The sequence below is a fragment of the Mastigoproctus giganteus genome, chromosome 10, assembly GCF_048544385.1.
Source record: "Mastigoproctus giganteus isolate SK-2022 chromosome 10, ASM4854438v1, whole genome shotgun sequence".
In the NCBI taxonomy this organism is placed as follows: Eukaryota; Metazoa; Arthropoda; class Arachnida; order Uropygi; family Thelyphonidae; genus Mastigoproctus; species Mastigoproctus giganteus.
The window spans coordinates 189,332,393-189,351,141 of NC_143584.1; positions in this window are offsets into that span (position 1 = coordinate 189,332,393).

The window sequence follows — 18,749 nt, forward strand, 5'->3', positions numbered from 1 at the left end:
TGTACTACCGTACCCCTTGCGTTTCACCACTTGGCTACAGCAGTTCTTTCGTATTTCTGCTACAATACTCATATTATACCAAATAAATTTTTAAATACCAAAGACAAATATACTCACTGACTAGTCTATGGAAAGCTCCAGCTAGATGGTCGTCATTATGTTGATAGAAAAAAAAACAAAACATAAAATTGTTATCCGACATTGTCGAAGCACTTGATACTAAGCTGCTGGAGAGAGTCACATGTTGCCACTGGATTTCTTTTGTGCTACCCCCTGTCTCCTCAAATAAAATAGGCCACTATATGATTAAGTACATATAGCTTTATATTATTATTATTATTATTATTATTAGTTTTTAAAATTTCCCGAAAAGAATTGTTAATCGTGAGGAAATTAATTTAATTTTGCCTTATGATCTATACTTATACAGTAAATATATTTTAAAATTTCTTTCGGGATACTTTAAAAATTTTTAACATCACCATTTCAAAGAAGCGAAAATGAATATTGTTTTCAACGAACGATGTAAAAATAATAATTTATATATTTTCCCATTTTATACAAGCGAAAAGCAATTTGTCTTATACGAAAAAGTAGTGAGTTTAGTTTTACATTTTCATCAAAAACTAAAAGCTATCGAGTATAATTTTTTTTCTTTTTAAATATTAAATCATGAGTCAAATTTTCAGTGTCCGTATGAAGTATACTGATTTAGACTCACATTAAAGTACAGGTTGGTCATAAAGTATTTAACTTAAATATATCTAAATGTTTTGAAGAAACATTAATATACAATTCAGGGAGGTCAAATCAGACTCAGCAGCAACCGTGGGATGCACAAATGGTTCTTGTGGAGCTAGTGGGCTGCACTAAGGTGCACACAACACACCGGTGGCATTACTGAATATTTTAACGTATTTCTCCTTGAATAAAAATAAGCGATATCATTCCCCTCAATGTCTATAAAGGTTCGTATGAGTTATGAATTTTATTTAAATTTTATATTAGTGTATCTCCTTTACGTATCATCATTTAGCATTATTTTCAGATAGGTTTAATACTGTTAACCTGTGGAAGTTGCAACGCTTAGGAGCCACCCAAGCGTTTCTTGATAAGACGTTAACCCTTCGGTGCGCGGCACCCCACCCTGTTGAAGGATCACTTAATATTCTGCTTTAAGTAGGAAATAACAACATTTTCCAACGTACTTGTATATCTCTGAACATTGCAGATACAGTAACGAAGTGTCCATTAACAATTTCTTTAAAAAATATATGGACGCCCAATTATGAGAGTGGACAGTAATAGTATTCGCCATCTAGTGCAAGGAAGCCACAGGCTTTTGCTGCATAGGCGAAACAAAAAAAAAAAAAAAAACCAACTAAGTAGATAATAAAGTACAAATTATATGCATCCCTTCTTACACAGGTAATTATCCACTTGACCTTTCAATTTATTCAAACTCTCAGCCTCAACTACCTGAGAGGGCAACTAATTCCAACAATTAACGACACCGGCTGGCTAAAAGAAAACTTCCTACAATCTGAATTTATGGCCTAGTTCTGGAATTCTTTATAACAGTGAGAAGTCACATTCATTCATTTTACTAATCCTTCTCAGAGCCTTATAAACCTCAATCAGGTCACCTCTTTGGTGCCTGGCTTCCAAGCTCTGTAGCCCACATAATAGGAATCTTTCCTCACACGGCCGTCCTTCTGCCGATCTCACCATTCGAATTTCCCGTCTTTGGACTCTTTCAAGAAGCTCAATCTTTTTTCAGATGAGATCTCTATACTTGAACACAGTATTCCAAATGTGTTCTTACAATTTCCTTATATAGTAGGATTATGACCTCCCTATCACTACAGGATAACTTTTGATAAATCAGCGATAGGACACCATGGGATTTCTTGGCTGCCTATTTACACTTTTCAGAAAACTTCATATCTGCCCGTATTGTAACTCCCAGATCTCTTTGCTCCACCACTGTTTTTAATTCAATCCCACCAAGTGTATAATTTATTTGGGAGTTGCTATTTCCCAAGTGTAAGACCTTGCATTTAGCAGCATTAAAACATAGCTGCTACTTTTCTGACCATCTTTGAAGTCTGTTCAACTCATCTTGAAGGAGCGCTGCTTGGCACTGATCATTAACGACTCTGCCAATCTTTGTCATCTGAAAATTTTGACATCACTCCTTTTATCCCTTTATCGATGTTATTTATGAAAACGAGAAACAACAATGGCCCAAGAATCGATCCTTGAGGGATCCCACTCCTGACGCTACACCCAATCTGAAAAATATCCATTAATCACAAGCCGCTGCCTTCTGCCCTGCAGCCACCCAGCAATCCATCTTAAAATCTTTTACCAGTAATCTCAAACTGTTCAAGCTTATACAGTAATCTCTCATGAGGGACAGGGTCAAATGCTTTGCTAAAATCCAAATAAACTATGTCGAAATTGTTCCCTAAATCCAGCTCATTAGTAACTTTGTCAAAATAGCCTACTAAGTTAGTCAAACACGATTTTCTATTATGAAATCCATGTTGTTGTGTGTCCTTCAGAATGCCATTTCTCTCTAAATGTTCCTGGACTGCACTCTTAATCACTGCCTCTAAGATCTTCCCTACCAGTGACTCAAACTAACTAGTCTGTACTTACCAACTTCACTCTTAGTCGTTTTTATGTATTGGCGATATATTGGCATTTCTCCAATCCAAAGGAATCTCCCCTGAGTCCAAAGATGCCCTCATAATTAATCTCAATGGCTGAATACACTCCCTCGCGCTCTCCCTCAAAACTACAGGTTATATGCCATCAACTAGGGGAGAGTCTTACTTGCCTTTATGCTCAAAAGTTTTTCTAATAAACAATCATATGTAATTACGACATCACTAATTTTATATGGCTCAGCCTCACTCGCACACCCTCTTCTCAGTATAAAGGGTCTTTCACGTCTAAAGACAGATGCAAAGTACCTATTCAATTCATCCGCAACATTAGCTGGGTTATCTAAGACTTTCCCACACCCAGCGCAAAAGGGTCCAATTTGATTAACTTTCTTCTTCGTTGTATTCACATACATGAAAAAATTCCTTGTCCCAATTCTTTTCTCTCTTAGCCAATTTTTTCTCATACGCAGCTTTGGCTTCCCTGACCTTATTTGTGGTACTATTACAGATCAACTTGTACCTGTTGTAGGCTTCAGTACTTTTCATCGCTCTGTAACTGTCCCATGCTATCTTTTTCTGCTCTATTTGACCAACCAGCCCCGCAGTCATCCATATCGGCATCCTGCAATATTTTCTTAAAGGAGTGTATGCGTTCGTGGCTTCTGTGATTTTTGCTTTAAAAGTATTCCATAATTCAAATGTATTCGCCATCCTTCGGGAATCAGCCCAATTCATAAATGCCATATAGCGCCTTAAACTGTCAAAGTCCTCTCTTCTGAAGTTAAAACTCGTGCCTTTAACTTTAACTACTACATCTTTCTTCATCTTCCAATTGACGATTGCATGACCACTTCCTGATAATGGTTCCTGTACTTGAAGCCCTGTGATGTCATCTGATTTGTTAGTAATGATTAAGTCAAGAATGTTTTCACCCCTAGTACTTTCTTTAACATGCTGGATGTTAAGCGCACTACACTGTTATCTTCTCACTATACGAGTATTAGTTTGCGTGTGAGTTATCTCAGAATACACAGTTATTTTATTTATTTATTTTACTTAATATGAAGGGTACAAATTTGCGCCGATACATCAAGTGTATGTTAGTGGGGTAGAAAAAAAAAAACATGAAAATAAAATATACATAATAAAACAGAAGACATACAATAACATTGTGTGAGAGAGTGAGCTTTATTACAAGCTAATTAAATGGTGAATGCGTACAAACTAGCACCAAGTTGTTATTCCTCGCATCAGGTGTCGCACCTCCTACAAAATTTGTAGGAGGTGCGACACCTGATGTAATAGTAACAGTAATAGAGGCATGTGATGCAAGAAAGCAAGCGTATGAGCTTATGTAGCATCAGCCAAAAAAAAAAAAAAAAAAATTCACACAACCATTCCCTCTAAAAGTTTGTCCAGTTCTTCCTTGAATTTATTTCAGCTTTCAACTTCCACTACAGATGGAAGTTTGTTCCAGCAATTAACCACCAGCTGGCTAAAGGCAAATTTCATTACATCTATTCTACAACTGTCTTTCCTCAATTTAAATTTATGCCCCCTCAGGTTCGTAATATGAAAAAGTGGAAGAATCCCATCAGAATTCACAGTGCTCAACCCATTCAAGGCCTTATACACCTCAATCAGATCACCTCGCAAGTGCCTAGTTTTCAGCCGCTGCAATTTGCAGATATTAAGCCTCTCTTGGTAAGAGGATCCCTTCATTCCCCTCACCAATCTTGTTGCCCTCCTCTGTACACGCTCAAGCAAATCTACATCCTTCCTAACCTGAGACCTCCAGGCCTGTAAGCAGTACTCAAGGCGTGGCCTGACCATTGCCTTATACATTCCTATATATCATTGACAAAACCCCATGACCTGCTCTTGCAGCCTATCTGCACTGCTCAGAAAACTTCATATCTGACTGTACAATTACTCCCAGGTCTTTTTCATTTTCTACGACCCTAAGTGTAGTACCACGCGGTACGTTCGTCTGGGGTTACTTCTTCCCATATGCAGTACTTTGCATTTGTCAATGTTAAACTTCAGTTGCCACTTCTCTCAGCCCATCTGTCCAAATTTTCTAGATCCTGTTGCAATAGCACACTACCATTACTGTCATTAACAACCTTGCCAACCTTTTTATCATCTGCACACTTCGACACTAAGCCTGATGTACCTTCATCAATATCATTAATAAATATACAAAACAACAGTGGGCCCAACACTGAACCCTGTGGGATTCCACTAATAACATTACTCCACGAAGAGCAGCGTCCATTGATTACCACCCTCTGTCTTCTCCCACTTAACCACCCTTTAATCCATTGTAGCAACTTACCCTTAATATCATTCTGCTCCAATTTGTACAGTAGTCTTCCATGTCCATGTGCAACAGTGTCAAAAGCTTTCCTGAAATACAAGTATATGATATCAAAATTATTTATGGTATCCAGTTCCTTTGTACCCACATCATAGTATCCAATCAAATTTGTCAGACAAGACTTTCCCTTAACAAACCCATGCTGTGTCTGAATTATTGGTGCAGTCTTGTCTAGGTTCTCCAGGGTGGAACCCATCAGCTGGTACGTCGAGAATGTTCGGTTGGTTTATTTTTCCATGTTACTTCCGGAGTTTACAAGGGTATTTAGGATATATGGGAGAATGATCGCAAATAAACTGACAAAAATGAATGTTTTGAAGTAAGATTTTATCCATATTGTGGGATATTAAGTCACGGCTTTACGCACTTTTGTGGATGGTGTTTAGTATGATCAAACCAATGAGCAACAGGATGCGTCCCCAACTCGTCACCTTGCAGTGGGGCACTGAAATATTGAAGTATTCTGCTATTGTGTTTGGGAAGAAACGCTTGACATGCCTCGATATTCAGCACAAATGCGAAAGCTCTATTCTCGTGTTCTGCGTGCTCAGGTGGATTTGAACCCATGAATCCAATTCCGATTTGTTCATGCTTACAAGAACAAACGTTCAGGGCTTCGAAGTTCTCAGATTTGTCTTGGAATATATTTTTGTTATTTGTTGGATAATACACAGATGTGCAAAATTCTATGTTAGATAATACACAGGTGTGCACACATTATGAGTGCAGTTTCAGAATCTTAGTCAATATTTTTAATGAAGAAAAATAAATTTTCTTTCTGCTTATACTGCAGAAAGGGCATACAGAGTCAGAGAAGTACAGAAAATACAAGAACATCGTTGAATTTGGTAGTTACGTAGGATAAATACGGTGTTCTGATATAATGTGATGTTCTTGTATTCTCTCACTCTATGTAATCGACTACACCTCTTGCATTACATTCTCCGAAAGGTGAAGGATTGCGGCTGATCCGGGACCAACTATTGTAATGAGTAAATATTTTTAGCTTTTAATATTTACATGCGTTACTGATAATATTTATATCAATAACACATCCATTTTGTTCAAACTTCGATATCAACCTTCAAAGATCGAAATGAGCAAGGCTCTGTACTTTCTCTTTTATAGGCTTTAGGTTAATAATAACGAACAAGAAAGATGCACTGTTCCAAAGAGTTTACTTTCATTATGAATTCCTCATATAAGCACGCAGTGTAATATATGTAAAACGTATACCTATCGACATGTTCCTTATTTGCATAGTTTCTTGTTACTATGAAGCCCTGCAATAAAAGTTGGTTATTATGTTTTCGTGCGTGTAGATTAATATGATTACACCAAAATATTTACATTTTTTGTGAATCCAATTTGGAAGATCATACGAAAGTGTTTATTGCTGATGTTACCAAATCTCGTTTTGTCGAATCTACTAGTTAAAGACAATGCACACAAAGGCTTTACGGCAGAGTTCACTTGTACCACAACTCCCCTCCCCCGATGCTTACCTCGACATATACCTGCGCTGACAAGAAGCACATAACAATAAAGTTTCTTCAGTTGGCCTGACATAGCCGAGTGGTCAGGAGTGAGAGTGCATAGCACGCGTTCGTTGAATGGACCGGCGTTCAAACCCGTGACTACTAAATACGATAAATATTTGTATTGACGATTTATTGCAAACTCTACTGACTTGGTTGTCGTGCCGGAGTATATAAAAAAAGAAAAAGTAAACCATTTATAAAAATTCCATCAATGAACGTTAAGATCCAAACTAATGAATGGGATAAGAGCATCGCCATTTTGTTTCCGTCTGACTCAAAGTTATTGAGCAGAAAGATACATATTTATCAATGCAAGGTTCATTAAAGGAGATATTCGCAGTATTTCGTTTTACACGTAGCTTCCGATTCCTGGAAAGTGGAAACTGTTTGCCTTTCAGGACAACGCCAGAAGAGCAATATCTTTTGTTATTTGAATATCAGATCAAGAAAAAAAAAATAACCTCATTGATCTTTAGAGAGACAACGTCCCCTATATCCACAAACTAAACTAAAGGAAATGCTCGAATAGTTATTATGGGGCGATTATTCAATCATGATTCTCAGTTGATGAACTCACAATGTTTTAAACTTAAACGACGTTATTTTACGAAAATATGTTTCTTGTTAATCATGTTTTCTGTTCGAAGTATACAGAGGCATAAAATACTGTATACAAGTGCATATAATTTGTTGAAAAGTTTGTTATTTGGAACATTAGCAACTAAGGCCATATTGCTCCGGGATATGCGGTGGTCATTCCCTGACCTTTCCGCATCCTCCGTATTTGGTGGTCACGGGCCCGAACCCCGGTCTAATCAAGAAGCGTGTACTACGCACTGCTGCTCCTGCCCACCTGGCTACGGAGGCGCCTGTTGAAAGGTATTTAGCACGATTTTGTGCATAAAATGAAAGAAAAGCGTCAACATTTCTAACGAGTAACCTTTATTTCATATAAACTAAAATAAGCACCCATTAAACTTTACTCACAAACCCCAATAAGCAGAGTAGCCTATAGAGTGAGTATATCTAAAAGGACACTTAACTTTTAGCTTTGTGTTAATTAGACTGGCTAATTTTACCTTTTCCTCTACGTTCCCACATTTCCGGTGAATTTAAAACTGGTTTATCAGATTCCGAGGTGGAATACTTTGAAAGGATTAATTGGGCTAAACTGTGAAATAAATTATAATTATCGGCGCCATTAGTTTGAATACTTGTACGATAGTGAGTGTTACTTTCGTTACTACGCAATTTTTCCCTCAGAAAAATTGCGTAATAACGAAACCGTGTAGTGTGAAATCGCATTAAACGAGAAATTCATATACAGTAGTACGCAATTTTCGTATTCCATTTGGTTAAAATTTCCAAAATAAATTGGTGACTGAGAGTGAGAGTCTGTGTGTTTTCACTTTCGATATTCAATATTTTCCTGCAGCATTGGTACGAATTCCAACACAGCAACCAGTCTAGACTGAATTGGTCGGAAGCCATAGTAACTATCTTGGGCAGAGCAGCCAGCAAGTGCAAGAGTCATGCGGCTGAAGAGGCTTAGGACCCATAGCAACATAGCGTGTCAAGATCAGACACATTACACGCGTATCGGAACCATTTCGTGATGAAAACACCACCAGTCGCCGGCGGACGAGAAGCAGTGTAGCCAATCAGAGTTTCGATCCGCGCACATCATTTATCCGGCGGAAGTGCAAATCTTAGGAACAAGAAGAAAGAGCGAGCTGTGGAGGGTGCCAAATTGAAGGCGACAGACCCCGACCATCCAGCAGCAGTACCGTAGGAAGTCTGCCGCAAGTGTAAACACGTCTTCAGCTACGGAGGCAGGAATTACGTACGCGTTTATCTTGACGGCCGTCAAACTGCAGCACCGAGGCACATGGCGCCGTCCGTCAAGTCAGCTGCTGCACCGACCCTCGAGATTAAGCAGCAGTTGCTGCAGTCGTCCACTGGAAGAATGTCTCGCCTCTACGAGGGACTGCAATGCCAGAATAACGCCGTAAATTTTACGTCTCTCACAACGAAAACATCAGCCCGTAATGCTGTCCGTCGTCATAACAACCAGAACTGGATTTCTTTTCTGGAAAAACAGGTCCAGTGTGCCACACTAGGTTTTTCGGTAGGACTTAATCAATCGATATCTAAAGACAGATGGCTTGTATGCGATTTGAGAAGGGAGAAAGTGGGATTGATAGGCGAAGAAAGACAGATAGACAGAAAGAGAGAAATGGGGGAGATGAAGAAAATAAAGATTACGCATTGATGTCTGAAGACAGATGAACACCAGAGAACATAAATCAGGCACAGTCGTCGATACACGTAATAGGCAGGCTTAGGAAGATCGCGAATGTGATGAAAGAGAAGGACATTAAACAAACTGAACACTAAGAAGTGTCTTACTAAGTGAAGGACTACTTGACACGGTTCTTTTAAAATCACAGAAATTCAGTTACAATTTATAATTTTAATATTATTTCATGTATCTTTAGTGATTCGTCATTAAAATTTTAAAAAGTGCAAACATGTTTGTATCACACTCCTAATTGTTACATAATTCAGAATTGTATGAATGGACAATCGACTGAGTTTTTTGGAGCATCGACCAAACTATATGAACTAACGCATCACAGTGCGCTAGTTAATACAGTTTATCGTCCAAATCTGTGCTGGAAGGCCAATTTGCATATTATGCGGATCCCTCCATCAATCCAGATTTTTTAACCCCCGAAATGATGGAGAAATGCTTACCCCTTCCGCTTGAGATCGCTAATACAACCTTGGCTGAAGAAGCCTATAAGCATTCCTACAGTATACAACGGAATCTGAATCTAGATTTCTACAAACGAGGGAAAAGTGACACACTCACTATAAGATAAAGGTACTAATAGTTGACACCTGTAGGTTTGGAATCGAATAAAATTGAATGTAATTTTAAAATTACATTAAAGCTTATTATTTACTTATCTATTTCTTTTAATAATTGGCATCATTTAGAGTCTAAATTCAGCTCTATCTTCCAGAGTATTGAATTATGGGTAAATGGTGGTTGTTATTAATCACGAATGGTTTTCGAAATTATTAAATTACTCTTTCTGATAAACCTCTATAAAGTGAGTATAATAATCTCATTTTAAAGTTTTGCGGCATAATCAAGAAGTGTTTTAACGAGAACAGAATTATAAGCTGACATGACCAACAAATAATTATAAGTTATATTTTGTATTCTATATGAGTTGTTTGTTTGTTGTAAGGTTTTAGGAGCATCAGCGACTTAGGCCATATTGCTCCGTATATCTGTGATCGATTTGCTGTTTGCTGAGCGAAAATCCCGAGTTTCTGGGAGAAAAAAACATGCTACTCTCATCTGAGACCGACTAACTCAGCCACGTTGTTTAAAAGGCCCATAAAAAATTCCTGAGTTTGAATCCCGTCATCGACGGGATTCAAACTCAGGTCTTTTTCAGTCGGTGTCAGAAGACGGCGATTCTACCAGCTGCGCTACCGCGATAACCTATATGGAGTGTCAAGTAATGGCACGATGAAGACTTCACATATACAGTGGTTGACACGTGTAAATTACTTCGCGTCGCGAATGTATATCAACAAGTTCAGTAATGAAAAAGCAGACCTGGCTAGCCGGGTGGATAAAGTGCCTGCCTGGCAACCCAAAGGTCGCGGGTTCGAATCCCGCCTCGGGCTTGGATCAAAGTACTGCAAAAACCTTGGGAGGTGCATTATGGCCACAGAAGCTGATGCGCCAACAACTACCAACAAAAAAAAAAAAAGTAATGAAAGGAATACCTGAATACCTGTTAGAGGTTACCACAAGACACTGCCAATAGTGTTCCGGAAAACTGGAGCACAGGAAGGTCTAAAAGTGGATGTATGAGAGGCGCACTGTTTTTTTTTTTAATTATTTACCAATGTTTCATCCATGGTTATTGCAAGAAAATCTACAAAAAAACTTTCACCTGTTATTCTTTTTAAGTTTAAACACTAGCAAGTTCTATGAAACAATTGGCATAATTGCTACAGCACTTTTCCCAAATGCTATACACTTGCTTCCAGTTCATTAAAAGATGGCTGGAAGGGGAAAAAAAAATACGGGGCGTGATCAAAACGTTCGGACACCGACTTGGTACCTTGAAATTTTGGCGTCATAACGAGTTGCGACTTGTCACAACATGTTCGGTGATCCATCTAGATACACACAGGCGCCTCCGTAGCCAGGTGGGAAGGAGCAGCAGTGCGTAGCACACGCTCCTTGATTAGACCGGGGTTCGGGCCCGTCACCACCAAATACGGAGGATGGGGAAAGGTCAGGGAATGACCACCGCATATCCCGGAGCAATATGGCCTTAGTTGCTAATGCTCCTAAAAACCAAATAACAACAACATCTAGACACAGAAAAGCATGAATCGCCTGTGTATCTGCAGTCAGTCTGAATCAGGGCGAGTTGAATAGAAGGAGTTTTATATGTTTCATATTACTGAGCAAGGAATTTGCATCAAATTTTGTTTCAAGGAAAACAGAAACAGCAATTGCTATTCGAAGACTTTTCAGTAATTCGCAAGTGTTAAAGAGGACCTTATCCGTCAAAAATGACTCTCGCTCTGGCAGCCCTTCAACTTCAAAACAGAACGATTCAATCACTCGTGTCCGTAATCTGATCCGAGTTGGTCAAAGTTTAACTATCCGCGAAGTTTCCAGTTAAACTGATATTTCTTATGGGACATGAATCAATTTTAACACAAGATTTGGGAATACAAAGCGTTTCAGATATGTTTGTGCTTCTCATCCTCAATAATGACTACAGAGGGCCGAGGGATCTCGTGTGCTGGATCTTTGTCAACGTGCTGCTGCTACTCCTGCTGCTGACCCACACTGACTGCTTCTGTGATTACTGGTGGCGAATCATGAGTGTATGGCTGTGGCTAGGAAACAAAAGCCCAATCCTTTCATTAAGGACTCAGTTTCAGTCAATGGAAGACTCTGCCTTCTCTAAGGCCCAAAAGAGAAAGTCAACTTCGATTGTATTTTTTGACTCACAGGGTACTGTTCATTATGAATATTAGTATTAGTATTAGCCATATGGTGCAAGGAAGCAGTAGGCTTTTGTTGAAGCGGCAAAAAAATATAATAATAATAAAATAAAAATAGATAAACAAAATAAAATAAATTACCTATTTCACACTCTCCTCACATAGGTGTCTGTCCAGCTGACCTTTGAATTTCCCCAAGCTGTCGGCCTCCACCACCCATGGAGGCAACTTAATTCAGTAATTAACAACTCGACGGCCAAAAGAAAACCTCCTGCAACCAGTCTAAATCTTCCTGCAATTCAAAATATGTCCGAATTGTCAAACAGTGAACCAGAAATACTACAAAACAGTTCTACAACGACTGCGCGATGCTGTTCAGAGAAAACGGCCGGTTAGAGCTTGGATCATGACAACGCCTTTGCATGCTTGGTGCTTTCCATTGAAGGATTTCTTGTGAAGCATTGTATCACTGTGGTTCACAATCTGCCATACTCACCGGATTTAGCTCCCTGTGATATATATTGTTATCCAAGCCCCCTTTGGCAGCTTAGGATGAGACGATGAAGAACAATGGCCAGGGAAAGAGACAGCTGTAGAAAAATCATTGAGGAGGCCAAGGTGCTACAAGGATCGTAGCGCCGTGGAGTAAGTAATTAGGCCCCCCCTGAAAGGTTAAAGTGGCTTGGTAAACGGTGGGGGGATCTACAACTGAGAAAATTATTCAAAAAGCATGCGACACAGGAACTATTAGAAATTCCAAAAGAAGCTTCTCAGAAATGCTTTCAAAAGTTTCAGCAGCGTTGAAATCGGCGTATATAGTGTAAAAGAGACTACTTCGAAGAAGATCCATCCGTATAGCCTTTACGTTTCATCATTTCCCAATTATTATTATTATTTATATTCCCGAATTAAAAATGTTCATAAATGAAAGAATAAAATTTAATGAAATGCGAGATTTCTCACCATTATTCAAAGAAGCTTTGGGGGAAAGAACTAAACCAACTATACAACTTCAGAATGGCTTTTGCAAATGTGAACTTATAATAATTCTCTGTTTTTTTGTTTTTTTTTATTACTAAATGAATGAAAGCCATGAAAGCTGCACCAAATAAACTGATATTTAATGAAAAATTAAAAAAAAAAAAAAAAAAAAAACGGAATTTTCTGTAATAGCTTTTTTCACTTGCAGCTGTGGCAGCCAATCCAACCAAAGAATAGACGCAATTGTCAGACATGGAAGATTGGCAGAATGGGCCCAAATATAGATCTCTTATTCGTAAGGATTCATCCCTAACCCCCAATTCTTAATCATCCGTCCATCTTTCTATATTGGTGGTCGCACAACACAGAGTATTAAAAAAAAATCAGCTTCGACACAAAAATAAATTACTTGAAAGGTACTATTTCATTATACACATCTTCGAACAATGCAATTCCTGTAAATAGTTTGTATGTTATGTCAAATAAGTAAACCCGTTATTTTTAATGGTTAGGAGGTCGCTTGAAGAATTTCAATTAATTAAAAACAAGTATACTGCTTTCCTTTTTTTTGAAATAGTTTTCACCTTTTTAATAATCAACTGTAAAAATCTAAGAAAATTTCGATAAAATTTCAAAGAATTCGGAATTCTGACTATGAATAATTTGACTAGTCGGTTAAATCGAATTTGGAATACATTTAAAAAATGTAGAAAATTCTCTAAATAATCTTTCCAGCACCAATAAATAACCTTAAAAGAAAAATCTACTCGATTCTCGGTGAGACATTACAACAGTAAATCCAACCACGTCATTCCTTTAACGATTTAGCTGTAGCCAATGCAAGCTAATCAAGCGGGTTACTGCCGACTGTGTAGTTGTTTACATGGCAGGTACGGTTTCACGTATTAATGGAGAGAAAGAATGAGAGAGAGAGAGAGAGAGAGAGAGAGAGAGAGTCGATAAGAGCACTAGGCTTGCACCATGCCATTCGTGACCAACTGAATCAGGGATGGGAGTCGTTGCACCTGCTGTAGGTAATCATGTCATCACCTGCCGCCCCCACCCTCTCCCCACCGGTTCGATACTTGTAGCGAGGGTTAGAGACAATAACAAGCTGAAGAGAGAGAGAGAGAGACAGAGAGCAAGGTAATTGTTCGGGCTTGAAGGGGACGCACCTCTGTCGACCAGCAGTCGGTAAAAAGTGCCACTAAATGTTCTCCGGGATCAATAACTAGCCTAATCACACTACCGGTCGAACGTGTCCTTATATGGCAATGGAAAATCGTGTCCATAGAAAAAAGCGAACTAGAAGAGGTACCGGGCCGTCAAATGTAGTTACGGAGTAACCGTCAACTGCTTTTAATTCCCTAGCTTAAGTTGGAAAAAGGTTACTAGATCATGTAATTCAAGGTTCATTAACCATTGGGGGCCGATGTTTGACCAGATTAGGTTTCGCCAATATATCAAATATGGGGAGATTAAGTATTTAATAGATTTTTTATCTAAACTCATCGAGTTCGAATCCCGTTAATGACGCGAGAAATTTTAATTTTATTTTGTTTTATATTATTATTATTTATTTTATTGTTTTTTTAAAGTGGTTGAATTAGTCGGTTTCAGAAATGGGTTGTATGTCTTTTTTTTTTTTTTTTTTTTTTTTGGTCCCAGAAACTCGGATTTTTCCTTCAGCTAAATCGACCGAAGAATAGACACAATTCAGGCACAATATACTAACTCCCCATATCCTCACCATTCCAGAGAACAATACGTTCAAGTAACTTAATGCCCTCAATTGGCAGTTATTAAGGTCAGTAAAATATTTTGCGATTCTTAATTACTAAAGGTTAAAAGAGGGCGATACACTACACAAATGAAATTTAAACAGGTTTTCACGCTGACGTCCTGTCTCTCCTACTTTCAATTTACAGAGAGGAAAACCCCCAGACAACCTTTCATGAAGTAATTACTGAGAACCGTGCTGATTATCCTCTTTCCAAATCTCTTAGGAATGTCCGATGAGGAGGGGGATAAGAGAGACTTCCGGACACACAGAAGCCGATTCCAATTAGCACGTGCCAGGGGTGTTAGTCAAAGTATGCCGATTACATTATTATTTTTTCTTGTCCATTAGCTTATCGGCATAGCTACGACACTTCGCGTAGTCAGATATGTGTCTCTCTCACCAGGCCGTAATTAGTTTCAGCTGAAAACGTTCAACATCGCTTTCCTAGCATGGAAGCAACAGTAGATGGGTTACTTTTGAGCAGTCATATCTGTCTGCCTTTCAATTTTTTTGTTGTTGTTTTCATTATTTTTTCTTATTCTGTATTTTTAAGCCTTTCTAATTTAAAAATTGCTTTTTAAATAGTTATATTCTCTACCTTTTTGTCTCTACTCCACCCATCCTTCAGCACAAGCGGTACTGTCCCTGCCCACATATTCTGTGGGTCACAACTACACTGAAGTCGGTTTATTTTCGTCAACTTTCACGTGTCGTATGGGATGCATTACCCAGCACATTCTCTGAGGAGGCTACTTTAGTGGAATAGAGACGTGTTGCTTACTGAACAAATAAGAAACTTCACCTAGGGAAAAATTCAACTCTACCAGAAAGAAGAAATCACAGTAATATAAAATGCATAAGACGAGGATTATTGGCGTTAAATGGCTATATGAGTTCCAGGATATGAATGCTGCCACATGGGGAGATTAAATATCTATTGAAATAATATCTACGAATACTCTATTTTTATTTGATAGTCGATACCAAAATATTTTTGATAACAAGGTTCTTACAAAGCAACACTAAGGACCTGCCACGGTGCAGGAACAGACCAACTTTATATCCCCGGCATTATGGATTCTGATGATTCAGTGATAAATCAGCCACAATTATTAAATCACAATGACCTAAGCAATCTGAAATTTGAGCACACGTTTTCCACCCCTGCACAGAGAAAGGTTAGTGACATGATGTAGCCTGGGTTACAAAAAATTCAATGAAAACACTCACACAAAAGAAGTTCTTCGGTAATCTAAAAATAGTTTACCTAATAAAACTTAAGCGAAAGAAAATTTATCGACAACAACGAACAGAAAAAATCAATTTGTGAAAGGCAATTTATCAAATATCAAGTTTATCGAATTATTAACAGATCACCTTCACATTCTTTTAAATGAAAAATTCTGTTTATATTTAATTAGGCAGCATAGGAATCTATAAAATAGATTGAATATTATATTAGAAATTTTTTTGGGGGAGGGGGAATCACGTGGATTAGACACACGGCCTGCATAAGACTGTACTCGCACCTGACCATTTGGCTACGAATTGTCTTTCATTTAACAATTTTTTTGATTTTTCCATAATCCACGATGAATATTCTTAATGCCTTGAAGCCACTCCAAAATTGCCCACTGGAAGCATGAATCGGTTTACAATGGATTACTCAGTGGTGTTTTGAAGGGCGAAAAAATCAATCGAGTTTCTAGAGGAAAAACCATGCAACCCTCTCCAGAAAACATAAAAAGTTCGAAAAGCCTATACCAATTATACGGTATGGGACTATGAGAGGAAGCAAGATCCCTTCCTACCCACAACTGCGGTTGTGTGATAATCATGTCATGAGACTTTAAACCCAGACCTTTTCCATACGGTATGGAACGAAAACGACTTTAATCACTGTGCTATCTATAAGAACAGGAAGTCTGAATTCACTAAACTGCCATATACAATAAAGGATTTTTGAGAACTTATAAAAAACGTGTTTAAAAACTGTATTGGTACACTACCTCATAAGTGTAATGTTTGTCTCTCTACCACTGCCGAACTCGAATTAGAAACACTCTCCTACGTATATGCTATAACAGCTTGTAAATTGAACGACACAGTTTAATTCGAAGTTTCAATTCTCTTAGCAGTACGGGTATACTTACCAGCATAATTAACATTCTCACAAAATCCTGTCCAATTTCTTCCTGTTTTGTAATTCGTATAGCCGATTGGCAGAGCTGTATGTATTGCAATGGGCGGACACTATTTTTATGGAGTGTTGGTTTTCAAATTTTTGGTCTCGGCAGAACAGGGAATTTCACTTCAAAACTTTGATACAAAAAGAAAGCCTGGGACTTTGTGCAGTGAGTAGAGATCACTGCAAATTTGAACGTCACTATTAAGTAAGATTACCAGAATTCTATGCTGGGTAGACGTCGTCTATAAATAACCTGTCTGCAAAAAATATATATATATATAAAAAAAAACAATTAACATTAAACATAGGTAGAAATTTATCTTCCAAAACATAAAATTTTTAAAAATCAACATGCTTTACTTGAGGCGTGTCTTATTGTTCCCTCTCTCTCCTCCTCTTTCTCTCTCCCTTTGGAAGTCTCGTTGTTTCTTTAGGATCAGTGCAGTTACCATGGCAAGTGATGTCTGTGATTTAACAAGGACTTATAATTGCCACATTTAGGTCTTATTACTTTATACAGGTTTTCTAGTTCAGGCAGCAGCCGAATAAATCTCTTTACACTACCAATTTAAACTCTTTCCCCCCCCCCCCCCTTTAATTCCAAATATTTCATCAAATCTCTTCAAGTGAAAATGTAAAAGCTTTTCGCTGCTTGCCAGTTAATCATGCTATAAAGGATTACCTAAATTTCTGTTTCGGCGATCTTTTTATTCGTTTATTATTACTTTTATTCTTGTGTGCTGTCTTACGATTGCCAAAACTCGGTAAAACAAACTAATGAAAGACAAAAATCAAAACATAATTACATGTTACACAATGCACACATACACTGAGGAAGCCTTATTATTTTATTATTATTTCTTACAACGTTCATAATTAAATGGAAGATTGTTGCCAGTGCTCATGGCCAACTCCCAAACAATGAGGCATTAATTGCAGAAATTTAGTCAATGCTTTCAATACTGCATATTCAATTTTGGTAGGAAATTGGTATAGTTTATAATGACTGTTACAATTTCACATGATGCGTCAGTAAAGGCTTGGTTAAACACATATCGCGAAGCTCTGCGGAACCAAAACAACACCAGTTTTCGCAAGCATCCCTCCCCTATTATGCAGGCACATTTCAAACCGAGTTGCTGACAGTGTCCAGACTCCTGGCTGGCGATCTAATCACGGCCCACTTCATCCAGTAATTTTGTAGAAACATGATCGCTCACTGTTTAATTACTGTAGACCAGAGCACTGTCACACTTTCCGATAGCCATCGCTTCCGTTCCGTCTACTCCGTCAGCATGTCCACATCCTCACGGGAGAAACTTAGCCACGCCACGGAAGCGCTGATTATACTTTGCTACGACCCCTTGGAGCAGTGGGAGGCATCCGGCAGACGATCAGATCCAGCGTACACACATTAAGAGTAATCTGATTACAGCAGAGCACGCCGAGTGACGTGAACCTCCCTGCTTTCCTCCGTAGCCAGCTCAGAGTCCAGTTAGTGTTGTGCGGATGGGAGAACGCGCAACATAATGGCCCATCCGCCATTAAATAATCATGTAGAGGAGGGCCGTGTTGGTCTCTGAGCAGCTTTGCTTTTACAACGATAATTGAATTTATTTCTCAGATAATCGGGACACAAATGAAAAATAAATCTGATTAGCTGACAGAGATGTCTGCCGCTGCTAGGGCAACGAAACGCTATTTTCAGAAGGGTCCTCTTTCTTGTCACCATTCAGCTCCAGATAGGTGCTGACCTATCCTTGTATGATATTTAGTTTTCGTTTGTTTGAACCCATTAGGTTACCTTTCGCCTATGCCGAAGAGCCTTTACCATTCTCCATTGCAAACGTTTATAAACGTTTGCAATGGAGAATGGTAAATATTCAAGTACAGATCTGATAATAAAGTAATTTAAGACTGATTACGTAAAAAGTTGTTGTTGTTTTATGGTGCATTGACATCTAAGGCCATAATGCGTGAAGTCGAGATGTAAAAAGAGATAATCTACAGTTAACTTTTAGTGGGCGTGGCCATTACTGAAGTACTCTCCTTCCGACTTTACGCACTCATCACAACGCCCAAATATTGCCGTACTGAAAGAGCTATGTGAGAAGAGCATCAACACGATGCAAAATCGACTTCAATGGCC